This window comes from Sitophilus oryzae, unplaced genomic scaffold, assembly GCF_002938485.1.
Source record: "Sitophilus oryzae breed Bouriz unplaced genomic scaffold, Soryzae_2.0 scaffold_1588_pilon_pilon, whole genome shotgun sequence".
Classification (NCBI taxonomy): Eukaryota; Metazoa; Arthropoda; class Insecta; order Coleoptera; family Curculionidae; genus Sitophilus; species Sitophilus oryzae.
In genome coordinates, this window is record NW_022146267.1 from 944391 (window position 1) to 960301 (window position 15911).

Here is a 15911-nt window from a genome sequence, read left to right on the forward strand (position 1 = left end):
ATTTTTAAATTGTAGCTCTAATAGTCCTTCAACGAACCCAAAACTTACAATATGTAAAAATCTAATCATGTAGCTGCAATACTCCGTGTCGTATGTGGTGAACAACCCTGTATACATAATTTTTTGATTAAAAAAAAGTGTTGTAACATTTCTAAGTAGGAAACTTTTCAGGCTACCCTCGTACGAACAAATACCTACTCAGCCTAATTTAAAGGCCACTATCGATCGTTCCTTAAGAGAAAGAATGTTGAAATGTGTCGGACCGCATTTCATGCGGAACTCGAATTTTATAGCAGCCATCAGACTGTTCAGTTGAAATTCCTAGATGTCGTGGAAAAGTTGGAGATAAGAGAATTTTCCGTTTTCAGAATAAAAATTATATCACTCGGGGGACCTGTTCCTGTAAATAGTTAAGTTTAGAATCGAAAATCCATCGGTTGAGGCGGAATTCGAACTACTTAAGAATTAATTAAGGAACTTGGTAAATTAATTTTAATTATTATTAAAGCTAATGTAGTATGGTACTATGAGGTTGTTTAAAAAAATAAGCGTTCCTAATTTAAATAACTTATAATTAATAAAATATTATACAGATTAGGTTAGGTTAGGTAAAAAAATGCTGCAGAAAACTTCAAGATGCTTCCTGAGGAAATTACAGCACTTAAAAGGGTTTAAACCCTTACAGTCCTGACTTGGATCATATCTTCTAAATTTTTACAGCATATCTGATGTGTAACTACATCATCATCATCACCATTTTCAGTTTATTCAACCATTTCCATAGGAAATCCCATGTAAATTTTAATGGGGTCAATTATTGGCTTCCCTAATTATTTTAGAGAATAATTCTATGTAGGTTTATTGAAGAGCACTAAAACCCACATTCAAAAGAATAACTTTAGATATTTTTGATTAGCCCGTTTACGAGTTATCGCCGATTTCTTTTTAAATATGTCTCCTTTCTTATGGCCCTGTATTTACTTATGATCACCAGTCAAGGTAAAAGATAACTGTCAAATGAAGTTGTCATTTCAGAAATTTATCTATTTAGTGCTTTATTATTATTATTAAAAACTCATATACCTACATCGAAAATATTAGCCATGAATTACACTACCGAAGAAAAAGTATTGATGATTAAATGGTATTATCAAGGAAATAGTTATCAAAATGTGTCGGACATGTTTGCTGCTCTGTATCCGAATAGACCGACACCTGGAAAATCTACAAACGCAAGGAATAACCAGAGATTTGAGACCAAAAGTATCCTAATAAATAACTGCAGATGTGAAGCAAGGCAGGAACAAAGAGAAGATGCAAGAAATGATACCGACTTGGAAGTTTTATTGTGCGTGGAAGAGAACGATGGAAAGATCAGCACAAGGAAACTTGAGGGTAAAATAGGAATAGATCCCACTACAGCGTTTCGAATTTTGAAACGACAGAAATACTATTCCTTCAGATATGAAAAGCATCAAGAGCTACAAGATGGGGACGAAATACGGCGCCCAGTGTTCAAAATTATCGATATTGGAACAGAGAAAACCAACACAGATTTGTCGAAACAAGGACGCAATATCCACAGAAAGTAAATGTTTGGGCAGGGAAATGCAGAAGATTATTTGGAACTACTCGAAAATCATATTTTACCTGCTTTACATGATGCCGCTAGGGAAAAACAGGAAGTTTGGTACCAAATGGATGGCTGCCCGGCACATAGTACCCTGGCTGTTCGGGAATATTTAGACAATAGTTTTAACGGAAACGTTATTGGCCTAAATCATACAGTAAATTGGCCAGCAAGGTCTCCTGATACTTCGCCAAATGATTTCTTTCTCTGGAGCCATTTAAAAAACAGGATATACATGGATAAAAAATACCTAAATCTAGACGAGTTAAAAAATGCTATTTCTGCCGAATGCAATAGAATTTCAGTTTACCAACTAGCGAATGTAAGAAGAGAATTTTATGATCGCTTGGGTTATTGTCTAGCAGTCGATGGAGGAATATTTGAACATCTTCTTAAATCCTAAAGTTCTAACAATTTAATAGTACCTAAATTAATAAGTTATTGAATATTTTAATAATACTACGATTAACCTTGTAATTGATTACTTTATTTTACTTTAATTCATATTAATTTGTATTTATAAATACATCTTTAAGATTTCCGATGTACGAATGAGTTTTCAATAATAATAAAGCACTAAATAGGTAAATTTCTGAAATGACAACTTCATTTGACAGTTATCTTTTACCTTGACTGGTGCTCATAAGTAAATACCGGGTCATAAGAAAGGAGAAATATTTAAAAAGAAATCGGCGATAACTCGTAAACGAGCTAATCAAAAATATCTAAAGTTATTCTTTTGAATATGGGTTTTAGTGCTCTTCAATAAACCTAAATAGAATTAGTCTCTAAAATAATTAGGGAAGCCAATAATTGATTCCATTAAAATTTACATGGGATTTCCTATGTCCCGCTCGACGATGCAACACCCTGTATATCCGTAATTGGTCGAATGCTTTCTTCTTTAGATAATGTGGCATTGTAGATTTGAATATGATTGAGTTTCTTCCATCCATGCTAACTTAATTCTTCTGTTGATTTCTGGTAGTAAAGATCCCGATCTGTGTATTAGTTTTCCCAAATATATATATCCTTCTACTATTTCCAGTTTTGTGTTAGTTCATTAATTTGTGCTTGTAATTCTTCAGAACTATTGGCAATTAGGATGTCATCAGCGAATTTTAACTAACTTATTAAAAAAAAACACAGTACATATCCCAAATTAAACATCATGAAATGATGAATGATACATTCATTTCCGAAAGAAAGTTTCTTTTATTTACGTCACTAGGCCAAACTCTGAAAACTTTTCGCCCTTAGGCCCCAGTCCTTTCGAAATCGAAACGTCGCTTAGTCTTGAGGGCTAGCTTTGTATCTTTGGAATAACCTCGGGATAAGAGAATGGTTAGAGCCAGCTCTAGCGGAGAACTTTAAATAAACCCCATAGAAAGTTGCGCAACAGATATAACTTGTTAGAATTACACTAGGCAACAAGACACAAAGATTTTTATTTATTATATTCAGTAAGAGGGAATTTATAGCAATAATAGAACCTTTTTTAGATATTAATTTAACATTTTTTTATATAATTATGTACATTTTTAAAAGTTTGTATAGGTATATTTTATACTAAATCCAGTTCTATAAATTTAGAGTAATAGGAGTTTCATATTATATAACTGTTTTATAGTGGTACTTAGAACACTGATTTGTTGCTTTAATGTGCCAAATGAGATTGTTTTGCTTTTTTTAACCCTCTCTATAGCTCTTTGTTAAGGGCCTATCATTGTCTAGTGCAAAGAACAACACTTCTGCTAGGCTGTCGCACTGACATAAAATATGTTCTGTCGTTTCTTCTTCAGATTGACAAAACTTGGCATTGACATGGCTTCATCAGTCAATCCCGCCAGCTTTAGATGCCTATTATGGAAATGATGAGTCTTGTTCTTGTTTGGTCATTTCATCTGCCTTTTTGTTACTATTGTGACCCTCATGCCTCAGAAACTGTTTCGTAAGTTGCTTATGGTTTCTTTATAGATTTGTTGTATTTATTGTTACGGATTGGACCAGAGGGGCCGAGGTAATTTCTTGTAATAAAAGATAAAAGCTACAACGTGATGCCTATACTAATATAGTACCATTTTAGAGGCAAATGCAGCAGTGTTTTCTACATTTGGGGGTTTATTACAATTTATTTTTTCCGTTTATATAAGAATAAATAATGAACTATTTTATATGTAGGTCTTAAGATAGGGGGGTCCGCGAAGGCTGGGGTCCGGGTGGCAATCGACTATAGGCCAGTCCGACCCTGATTGTGTAGGTTGCTAAGTTACTAAGAACAAATTTACAAATATGCCTATATTACTTTTTAATAAAGATAATTTCTATAATACCCCACTTGAATTTTTATAAAACAACAGTTGAGAAACTTGAAAGACCAATAAACTCAATTTTCACTATTTTTCGATATAACAAACAGCGTATTGATATATTTTTTGGTATTGTCGCTCTCAATCTTTTTCTTGACGCGTGGAGACACGTGTAACATCTTCATAGGGTGGAAATTGAAAAGCTTTCCACATTTTCTCTTAGTTTTTTTCTGCTTTGCTATCGAACATGTTGCTGTCCTCTTAGATATCGTCTTTCCGGCAAACAATATTTTAAAATTTGTCATCGTATAAGACATATTGTTTGAGAGAATATGTTCGGTAAATAAATTCAATAGTTTTGTTATTAGCCGTGTATAGACAAAAATATGGAAACTTGGATCAAATTTTTGATATGAAATTGTTTTTAAACAATTTTTATGAAAAAAGCAATTGTCTTTTAGTTATTTTTTATACAAGACCATAAAATGGTATTTCATCGTCGTGTATAAAACCATATTTTTTCCATAGCGAGTTACGTTTTAAAAAATATTCAGAAATTATTTCAAGGAATTTATTAGGAGTAGAAAAAATATTGTGCTGGGTTGGCGTTGGTTTTTATGTAATTTGACAAATAAATAAAGCTGTCTCTTTAGTTGTCAGTTTTGAGTCAATATTTTTTAATTCTCTTTCGTGTCGATTGCTGATTGAATTGGAGCCGAGAGAAATAGCTCAAAACGAAATAAGTAAATTACTAACAGATATTCAGGCTGAGGCGACAAACGCCATATCCAAACTACTTCTATTTAAATTCCCAATAACTTATGAAAAGGAATACAAAAATTTTCAAAAATGGAGGCAATTAAAAGAGGCAAGAAATAAAGTTTTAGTATTGAAAATACTTCTGGCCGCGTTTATATGGGACCCATCTTTGAAAAAACGACATGCTCGATGCCACACGATTTCAATAACCTGCCTAATCAACTTGTCAACACGTAAGTCGATAGTTTAGCCGGCGTTGATCATCGAAGGACGTTTGAGGGCCGAAATGAGGTCTTATTAATTTATCAGTCTGTGTGTGTGTGTGTGAGCCAACTATTTTATGGATATGGATGTTTGTCTGGGTCGGCGGATAAAGAAAGACCATATTATTATAAAAAATATAAAAAAGAATATGCGTCAAGGCATATGGGTTGTTAGGTACAGTTTGGCTATTTTAATCTAACTCTTCCCCTCCCCCGTACCTATTATACAAAAATTATACATTTCCGGACACATGTTTATATGAACTTTTTGCCTTAAAACACTCAAAGAATCACCTCCTGAAGTTTGGCCAGATACTTAATTAACACCCTGTATTTAAAAATGGCTAGCTAGTGATCTAGTAAGCTATGTTTATTTTAATGGGCAAAAAATACAGCTCATAAAAAAATAAGCAAACTCGTAATATAAATACTATACACGAATTAATTCATTTTAAATGTATCTAAATAGGCACTTTAATAATTGAAAAATGGTCAGGAGCACTTAAAATCACTTCATAGAATATACCAAATATGCAAAAAAAATCCAATAAAAAAACCACAAATTGCACATTAAAATCTGCATTATCTGAAATCAAACTATACCTAAACGGCTAATAAAATAATACTGACAAGACTAAATAAAAGTGACAAGACGCCGACATCGATAACGCGATGAGCAGTTTTAAATAATTATTATATTATTCCGAGTTATTATTACATACGTGTTTTACAATTATTGTAATACAGTAGCATTCCTTCAAATCAATTTTAATTTAAGTATTGTTAATATAGTCATATTAATTATTATACCCCGTATGATTTCTAAAATAAAAAAATCAAGGCGTGTTTTTATCAGAATTATTAAATGATTAAAAATAAGTAGAAATAGTTAATATTTATTAACTTCGTAAGTGTTATATTTTAATATAATTAAGGACTATCTTAAGTTTAAATTATGGTAAACTTGTATGAGTTTCAATCATTTATATTTAAAATGTTAGGAAAGACAATTAGATTTTAGGCAAGAGAACTCAAGGGAAGGACTGTGTAACTAGTAATTAAAACTTAACAATTTTTTTTACTTGATATTTTTCTGGTCGTTCATGTTGCACTTTAACTTTTCGTTGTGTTACACACAATCTAAATTTCGGATATGATGCAGAACTGATAAATTGGATTAAATATATTAATTGCAAGGTATGCAAAGAAATATTTTTGTTAACTTTGCAAATACTTAAGGCATGCGATAATTTTAAAAAAATTTGACGTGAGATTACTTCATAATTCTTGGAAGTCTAGAATGTCCGTTTTGTTTAAGAAGCTAACAAATAATTTCAAAAAATCAACTATCAAAATATATTGGTGGCAAATTTTTAAAAGTATGCATAGTTATAATGTTCTATATTAATTGGACATACTGAATGTAAACTAGGTATAGTTGTTGCAATCGATAATATATTTTGCTGTTTATTTTCAGCACAACAAAATCCGTTATGATGAAACGAAAAAAAAAAATACCGCTACTCATATTATGGGCACCTATGTATTTTTAATTTCATAATGATATTTAAAAATATATAGGTATACTATGAGTAGTGGTTGTGACGGTTTTTTATTAGGTATGATGAAAAGAAGCTGCAAACTAAATTATCGTTGGAGCCAACTATATTTTAATTTATTTTTATCTACAGTAACTATGCACGGTAGGGGTTCAAAATATGCCTATACTGTGAGGCAACTCCATTCGAGTATAAATTAACATTTACATTCCAAGTATCTTCTTGGTCTACCGGCACCCCGTTCACCCTTATTCCCTCATTTCTATAAAAAAATATTATGATTTATAACTTTTAATTTTTATTGTGAAAATTGGTGAAAAGTATTTTTTTTGTACGGTGAATACAAATTTATGGGCCATCCATAATAAAAAATATAGACCTAATCTAAACTTAAGTTAAACTGACTCCCTTTTTGCATATTTTGGGCTCCTACGTGGGTATAGGAGCCCGTCATAGTGTCGTGACTGTGATCGTGACCAATCACGAATCCGCACACGTTCATATCCATCATTAATATTTTCCAACTAAATTCTTCACTTTTACAAAAACCATCACGATAAAAATCAAATATCAAAATTATTTAACGTTGCGAACGTTAAACTTGTTCACTATACGTATCTGGAATATATTTGTGAATAGCGATCAATGATACGTTTACGTTAGACTGGCGGAGTGCTGACGTCACGAATGTCAAATTGCTTTCCAACGAACAAGGTTTAGTTCTTTTATATTTCTATTCAGCTCTTCCAAATGACACCACAAGTTAATATAAAATGTAAAAAACAGGTGATTGTCGACAACTGCCGACTTGTGTCTGGTACAAGGGCGTAGATAAGGGGGGGGGTACTGGGGGACAGTACCCCCCCCTGACGCTTGACGAGATACGAGAATTGAAATAGTCATTGACTATGAAAGGATTTTTTTTAATTAATATCCGACATATAAGAACACTTTGTATGCTTTTAATTATGTTGATTTATCGTTTATAATATGTTCGACCTAATTAAAAGCACACAAAGTGTTCTTATTGGCCAGGACAGATTAGTGGGGTTAACTCTAATCAATATCCATAAAGATATTGAAATAAAGGTTGATGCTGTTATTGATAGGTTTTCCAAACAGCGTACTAGAAAACTTGATTTTGTTTTGTAGTTTTATTTATAGTTTATAGTTTTTATAGTTTTTTTTTGATAGTTTAGAGTTTTTTATTTATAGTTTATAGAAAATTAACTAATAAACGTCGTTGTTTCATTTTTGTTTATGTTATTTACAAATCTATATTTTAATTTTTGTGTTATGTTTTTATATCTTTTTGAAGACAAAAAAATCGCCGTCGTTTTAATTCGACAAAAAAATTCCGACGGTGATTTTTTTTGCGACTTAATCATAGTACCACCCCCATAGCATACACCTATCTACGCTCCTGGTCTGGTATTTTCAATACGCCTATGATGGTTGCGCATGTTGCAAAATCTGTGAATTTTTAACCTATCCTCGGTGTTAAAGTATCATCTAATCGACACCTGTGGTTAAAGTACTATTTTATCTACTATTTTTGATAGATATAAGGCAATGATGAATTTTTTTATTGATGTAGTAATGGTGAAAATAATGATAAATCAAACTATCCTTTCAGAACCCATAGAATCATACCTTTCAGATGGCTAATAATCCGATTCACTTGGTGCAAATGGTTCAAACTTTGTTTCATTGTCATCCATTTTATCCAAAAAAATTAGCTCTAAACTTTAGCACGTGTGTTAAAATGGCAAACAACAGCGTTAAATTTTATGGACTTCATCCAGTTCACTTCTGAAGGGAATCAACAGAACATTCAAAAACCAAACAGAAACGGGCTATATAATATGCGTGAAGTCTGACTTGATTTATTTCTCTGCTGGAAAAACAATATTTTATAAAATAGTAGAAAATTGAACTTCATCCATTTTAATTCTGACCACTCCATATACGTATGTTATATAATTTTATAATTATTTGACGAAAATGGTGAAAAAAAAAATAAGGGCCCATGTAGGATTCGAACCTACGACCTCTGGTTTTGCGAATAGTTCAGCGCTCTAACCAACTGAGCTAACGGGCCATTAAGTATATTTATTTCATACGAGTATATTTATCGATATGATGAATCATTCGAATTTAATATTTACTGCTATGGATTTACGATATTTTCTTGATAAATTGATGAAGGCGTTTTTATTTTGTTCAAAAAATAAAAAAGAGTATTTGACCATTAAAAAAAGGTACATGAAACAGATTTTAAAAATTACGTCGATCATTGATAAAAGATAAAATGAATAAATCAATGATTAAACATTTTTTTTGTTTTTGTTTTATTTTGTGAAAGCTTACTGTGATCAGGATATGACATAGGGTGTTATTATTTAATTCGCCAAATTAATAGGAAGTGAAAATGTATGGCAAAATTTATACAGGAGTCATAGTTTTTTTGATCGAATTTACTTAGGTATACTCTGTTTTTTTTTCTCAGGTAAGATTTCGACAGACGATGACAGAAAATATCTAGCTAAGTTAACTATGAATGGGTTTATAAATAAATCCGTCACGAATCGTCTCTTGTTGTTTTTAACCAGTTTTATTGGTCTATTTTGAAAATGACAGATCATCTTTCAATATTATTGATTTGATGGAACGATGAACGACAAACGGACGTCGATGCGTATGAACTCGGCTTAAGATTTTTGAGAGTTGTCAAACTCTTGCCAAATTATAGGTTATAATTGGTTATAATATTATGTCAAATAGAATTGATAAATATTTTGCATTTTGCATTTTGGACTGTATTATTACGTGTGTTTTATCTTTTTTAAAATTAAGTGGGGGAAGTCTCGAGGGAAAATTAAGTGTTGACCCAGACAATAGTTTACAGTTAATATTCGGTGTCCAGAGACACAGTTTGCCAGAGACAGAACCAGAGAGATGTATTAGCCACAAACCATGTTTGTACACCATCTCGTATAGTATGGTACCAAAAACTGGAGTATCTGTAAGGTAACATCACATGATAGGTAAATAGGTACCTACTAGTTTAAAAAAATTAAGATTAAAGTTAATTACCAACTTTTAAGGTATAAAATTCAGTGAGTATTATTATCAAAAAAATATTTTGTTTTATTTATGTTGTTTTATTTATTCTTTCTAATATAACAGCTAGCAACGTTTTCGAGAAAGTATTTTAAGACGTCTGCCTCTTTGATATATCTTTTACTACGCTCTCTGGAACGGCATGCGGCCCGTCTGGCTGCCGATACCTGTACTACTGCACATCGAAAGAAGATCCGATATTTTTTATTAATTTAGTCCTATAAATTCTAGTATTGAATATAAATCGAACATGTCTCCATAGCGCACTGCGTAGAGTTTCCGCACTAATAAACACATACACATGCACAAAATAAAATAAAAAAAGTCTTTGACTTGACCCGGATTCGAACTCTGAATCATAGGTTCGTGGTCGGAAATTCTACGCATTGCGCTATGGAGACATGTTCGATTTATATTCAATCATAGACTTAAAATAAAATATAGACTGAGCATCTCATTCATAAATAGCTGGAACATGCGGTCAGACAATGTCTTGTTATTGTTGTGTTATTGTTTTAGGTTATAACGAGTGCGACACGAGCGATAGATAGGTTGTCTCTGTCGTAACGGTCGTTCCCTGACGACTCTGCCGAGAAACACAACACTGTCTTTCGTTTCTCAAGTACACTTGAACTCTCCGTATCATAGCCGGGTAATTTTTTTATTTTAATGAAACTATAATTAAATTAAAAATATATCGTATTTAAACTTTTTTATATTTTATTAAGATTTAGGACAGGTTTTTTAAATAAAAGTTTTTAAAAAACGTCTTAGAGTCCAAAAGGATAAAAATAATAAAATACACGTTATAGAAGAAATTTTATAATCGAAATTACGTAATTTTTGAAATTAATAATAAATTATTAATTTTAGTCAAACATTTATAACCCCTAATATTAATCAAAACAGGATCTATTCCACAGATATAATAGAATCGGCGACAGGGAGAGAAAAAAAATATGATTGTTGTAATTTTTTTTCTGGTTAAGTGATGTTTTATGTAAATTAAAGAAAACATAAATCTGTTCCATTAAAGCAAGGAAGGTGATAGGAAGTGGATAAAATGAAAACTACATTTATTTAACTCGGTACTGTCTTTATACCGGGTGCGTCCCAAAAGTGACTCATCCCCATATTTTTTTTACATTTTCAAATAAAAAAACAAGATTTAGTATGTTAGTATATGACATAAATTAGGATTGATTGACGCATTCAATTGTTTTTGTAAGTTTTGTTGTTATTCAAATATTGTTTCATAATGTAATATCATTTTAAAATTCTTGTATGTTATTTTAGATTCTGAAGATAATTTTAGAATAAACCGGAATATATTTTTAATAAAAACATTATTAATTATTAACAGGGTTATAATTATGATTTTGTTACAATGTAAGTAAGTAATTAATGTAATGTAAGAGAAAAAATTCAGATTTTACATTTTACTAAAATATTATCTAAATAAGCGCCTTTCTACAACAACGCCACTGATTCCTAATGGGTAAATTGAGAGTTGCCTACCGGTCAAAAGTCGTTTCAAGACTTAAATGGATTATTTAAGTCAAATTTCTTCTGCAAATTTGGCACTGGCGAACCATATTTTATAGTTCTTGAACAGAAAAAGTCAATAAAATAAACACTTAAGGACTACAAGCTAAGAAAATGCGTTAATACAGCCGGGGAGATAGCGGCAACAAAGCTTTACCGCACACGTCCGACACGTACTACAAGGTAATAAATGAATGAATAGGCTCCCTCGCCTCTAATCGGTGTTGTCATATTGTAAAGAAGTTATCCTTTTTAAACAGTATCCGACTTATAATTTAGTAGTATAAGGACTATTTAATACATCTATGGAATATTAAAACCTACTTTATTAAACTGTAGTATTAATATCTCAATATATGTGTATAACAAGAAAAAAATATTGATAATATTAAAGACGTGACAACATAGGCTGGATGAGGAAGGCTCGGTCGACTGTACCCAGAAGTAAACATGTGTACAAAAAAGAATGTTTGTCCGCGTTAAGATGTAAATAGTGTAGTCTATATTTTATTTTAAGTCTATGTATTCAATACTAGAATTTAAAGGACTATTAAAAATATAGGATCTTCTTTCAATGCGCAGTAGAGAACGCAACGTTTACCGGCAGCCAGACTATGCTCTCTAGAAGCATACTGTTCTAGAGAGCATAGTAAAAGATATATCAAAGAGCCAGACGTCTTAAAATACTTGTTTTTCCGACGTTGCTAGCCCTCGTACTATTTGCAATGTTAAAAAAATACTTGTACATACAGTACGTCTGTCCGTTCTGTAGCTACTCGATGTTTTTCATAAAAAAATGAGACGACGCGTCCCATCAATAAAAATTCGACAAATTTGCAAATAGCCAATAAAATGAGTGGGCGGAGCGATTTGCGGTGACGTACTCGTCAAGTCGACGTATAAAATATATTGCTATTTATTTAAATGTTTTTTGTTCGCATTCCTTTCATAGACACAGATCCAGCAAACGGACTGTAAGTTATATTGATAAATGTAATAATAAATGCAGGAAGTTGCTTGAGCTTGAAAGTAAGAAATAGATTTTTTGTATGTGGTGTTTTGTTTAAAATACACCCTCGTTTGTTTTGTATTAACACATACCGTATTTTTTTTAATAAAATAACTCGATTATATTTTTTTCAGTTTTATACTGTTTTTTTTTTCACAATATTTTGAAGTAATCACTTGTCACTCAAATTTTAAATATATTAATTTTCTGATATGCGTTCCAATTGTACCAACTTATTTCTTTGTAAAATAATTATTAAAATTGTTGTCACGTCAAGAAAATTATTTCTGACGTTTGAAAAAAAAAATAGCATGTTCTATTCGGAGTAAAAATGACTTGTGTGCCTTGCCTATAATGTCAAAAGTACAGCCTCACCACAAAAAGTATCATTTTCGCTACTGATAAAACAATATTCTATTATGCGGCGAAGTTAATTAGTATTTTTTTATAACGTTAAATTAAATCTGTTATATTTCTTTTTGTTAAAAATCTAGAAACCCGTCATCATTCTCTTAGAACGATGCAACCTCGGATGCAACAATGATCTGTTAAAATGAGAGTAATAAAAAAACCAAACCACACATAAGGTTGCTAGGCGCTGACATGCAATTTAAAGTTTGCCTGTCTAAAACGGAAAAAGTTTTCGGCCCCATGTAGGATTCGAACCTACGACCTCTGGCTAAACACTTATGCCCACTTGCACCGTTTTTATTATCTTTGTTTAAAAGCTAAACAGTGATTAACTATATAATATTTTATTATAGTTAATCACTGTTTAGCCTTTAAACAAAGTTTATACAAACGGTGCAAGTGGGCATTAGTTGAACACAGCGCTCTAACCAATTACTGAGCTAACGGGCCTGGGCAAACATTTGTAATATATTTAAGTTATATAGCCACGCATTTTTATTGATATGATTTGTTATCTTCATATTATAGGGAAAGTAAAGCATTCAAGTGATAAAAGCCAAGGCGTCTGGTTACATTATCAAAATTTACAATCACACGATAATAATAAAAAATATTTAATATTATTTAACATAAAATGATTCGACATATTCAGACACCTTCATCGTTTTGTCAAGAAAATAGAATAAATTTTTTTGAAGTAGATCTACGACGTAGATAAATAATAATAATCGATGATTCATCGCATCGCGTAAAATACGTACTTGAACACAACAACATATATATCACTGGCCCGTTAGCTCAGTTGGTTAGAGCGCTGCACTTTTATTGAAAATCTCAGAGGTCGTAGGTTCGAGTCCTACATGGGCCCTTATTTTTTTTAAATTTTAGAATGTACATAACTTCTTACATTAGTTACATACTTAGTATATTATATATTTTTATTTTAGAGTGTTTGTAAACAAAACATATGAAAACTAACCCTATGAAGAGTTTTCCATCAACATTAGCGATAAATAAATTATGCAATGTTAGGTAATTAGATGGAATGGTTAATCAAAATTCATTAGAAGTAATTATTTTGTATGGCATTATCATCAGTACCGTAAAATGGGGTGAATAGAAACAGTTTCGTAGGCTATTAGCGATATACCGGTTGATAAAAATGTGGTATTATTTTCCCGAATATTTTAAAACATGGGTCTTTGTTTGTTCTTTGCGTATACATATAATTTGATTTTTTGGGGTGCAAGGGGTATTGAAGCGATACATATAGCCTAGCTTACCCAAAAGTCAACCTCACCTTCACGTGGTGCACCCTGTTTACACAAACGAGGCTCTGACGTCCGAGTATAGGCGGTATAACCTTATACAACCCTCAGACCTACCATCTTCTGGGGAAAAGGAGTAATAAAATACACCTAGCCGGCCGAGAACGTAGCACAAGGGAACTATCGTCGCAGTCCTCACTGTGCCATAGCCATCCCGTGCTACAGTTGCAGCCAAAACTGTGCGGCAGCGTAACCGCCACAGTTAAACCTTTTCACGCAGCTTACACACAGCAATGATGGAACATTCGAGTAGGACAAAATTATCGTCCGGAGGTAAAATACCCCCTCAATCGGATCTCCGGGAGGGGGTGCCTACTCGAGCGTATCATCGGAGAAACAAAAAACATCAATGTTTCACGTTCGCGGCGTGGAACGTCCGCACTCTACTGGACAAGATAAATTCAAATCGACCAGAGAGAAGAACAGCACTGGTCTCACAGGAACTCCACCGATTAAATATAGATGTTGCCGCTCTAAGCGAAACACGCTTTGCAGATAAGGTAGTCTCACTGAGGAGCATTACACCTTCTTTTGGAAAGGTCACCCCGCAACACACAGGAGAATTCATGGTGTAGGCATTGCGATCAAAAACGAAATCGCCACCAAGTTAACAGAAGTACCTATTGGTGTCTCCGAACGTCTTATGACCCTAAGGTACCCCATATCAGACAAAACTTACGTCAACAACATTAGTGCCTACGCTCCCACCCTTGACGCTAAAATTGAAGATAAGGATAAATTTTACCAAGCATTACAAAATGCCTTTCAACGAATTCCAAAGCACGAACGAATCATCTTGCTAGGTGACTTTAATGCCCGTGTAGGCAAACAACAGGAAATATGGCCTGACGTATTGGGAAAACAATGGAAAACGCAAATAGCAATGGTGAACGCTTATTAACAACATGCGCAGAGTATAATCTTTGCATCACCAATACGTGGTTCATGTTGATGAACAAGTTTAAAGATACCTGGAAACATCCTAGATCAGGCCACTGGCATCAATTGGACCACATAATCGTTCGAAGGATGCATCTAAAAGATGTTAGGCTCACAAAAGCTAGAATAGATGCCGAATGCGGCACTGACCACCGACTTTTAATTTCAAAAATGAAAATCCAGTTAAAACCCAAACATCCACGCTGTAAAAAGCAAAACAACATGACCAGATTGAACGTACGGGATCTAGAGAACAAGAATACCGCCGACGCCCTCCGGGAAGCCATCAAAGAATCACTTCCACCGATAACTTCAATCTCAATATTGGAAGCTGAACAAGACTGGACACAATTAAGGGATGCGATTCATAAAACCAGCGAAGCAGTACTGGGAAAGTCGAACAAAAAGAAACAACCAGACTGGTTTGACGAAAATCAACAGCATATACAGGCTTTTTTGGAACAAAAGCATAGAGCACATCAAGCCGTCACTGCAAATCCACTTAATCCAAGACTGGTAGATAACTTTAAAGCAGCCAACAACACCCTTCGAAGAGAACTGCGCCAAGTAAAGGATAACTGGTGGTCACAAAAAGCGAATCAGATTCAAGAGTACGCCACTCATCACGATTATCGTAAATTCTTCGAGGCTGTAAAAGAAGTATACGGTCCAACTAAGAAGGTAAGCTGCCCAATCATGGCTCAAAATGGCGAACTTCTAAAAGAGGAAGAACAAATCAGAAATCACTGGAAAGAACATTACAGCCATATCCTTAACCAAGAAAACAACCCCAATATGGAAGCACTAAACACAATACCTCAGTATAACAGCCTCGATGTATTAGACATCCCAATAACAGAACAAGAAATAAAGACCTCCATAAAACAGCAACAAATCAGCTGGCTGTGACGCGATTCCGGCGGAAATCTATAAGTGTGCAAGTAAAGAAATTATGGATCATCTTAAGGCTCTCTTTGATGTCGTATGGGAAAGCGGAGAGGTACCTCACGATTTTCGCAACGCGAATATAGTGAAT

General features: G+C 33.1%; 1 protein-coding gene and 2 non-coding genes across 5 annotated transcripts in view; 2 read left to right on the forward strand and 1 right to left on the reverse strand.

Moving 5' to 3' along the window:
• LOC115879817 (high affinity cAMP-specific and IBMX-insensitive 3',5'-cyclic phosphodiesterase 8) overlaps positions 1-15911 on the forward strand; it is a 511035-nt gene that overhangs the window by 266472 nt on the left and 228652 nt on the right. The gene's annotated exons all lie outside the window — the stretch shown is intronic.
• Positions 8544-8621, reverse strand: Trnan-auu. The gene has a single exon. It is a non-coding gene; the product is annotated as a tRNA-Asn (tRNA).
• On the forward strand, positions 13396-13476 carry Trnak-uuu. The gene is given in 2 exon segments: positions 13396-13433; positions 13442-13476. It is a non-coding gene; the product is annotated as a tRNA-Lys (tRNA).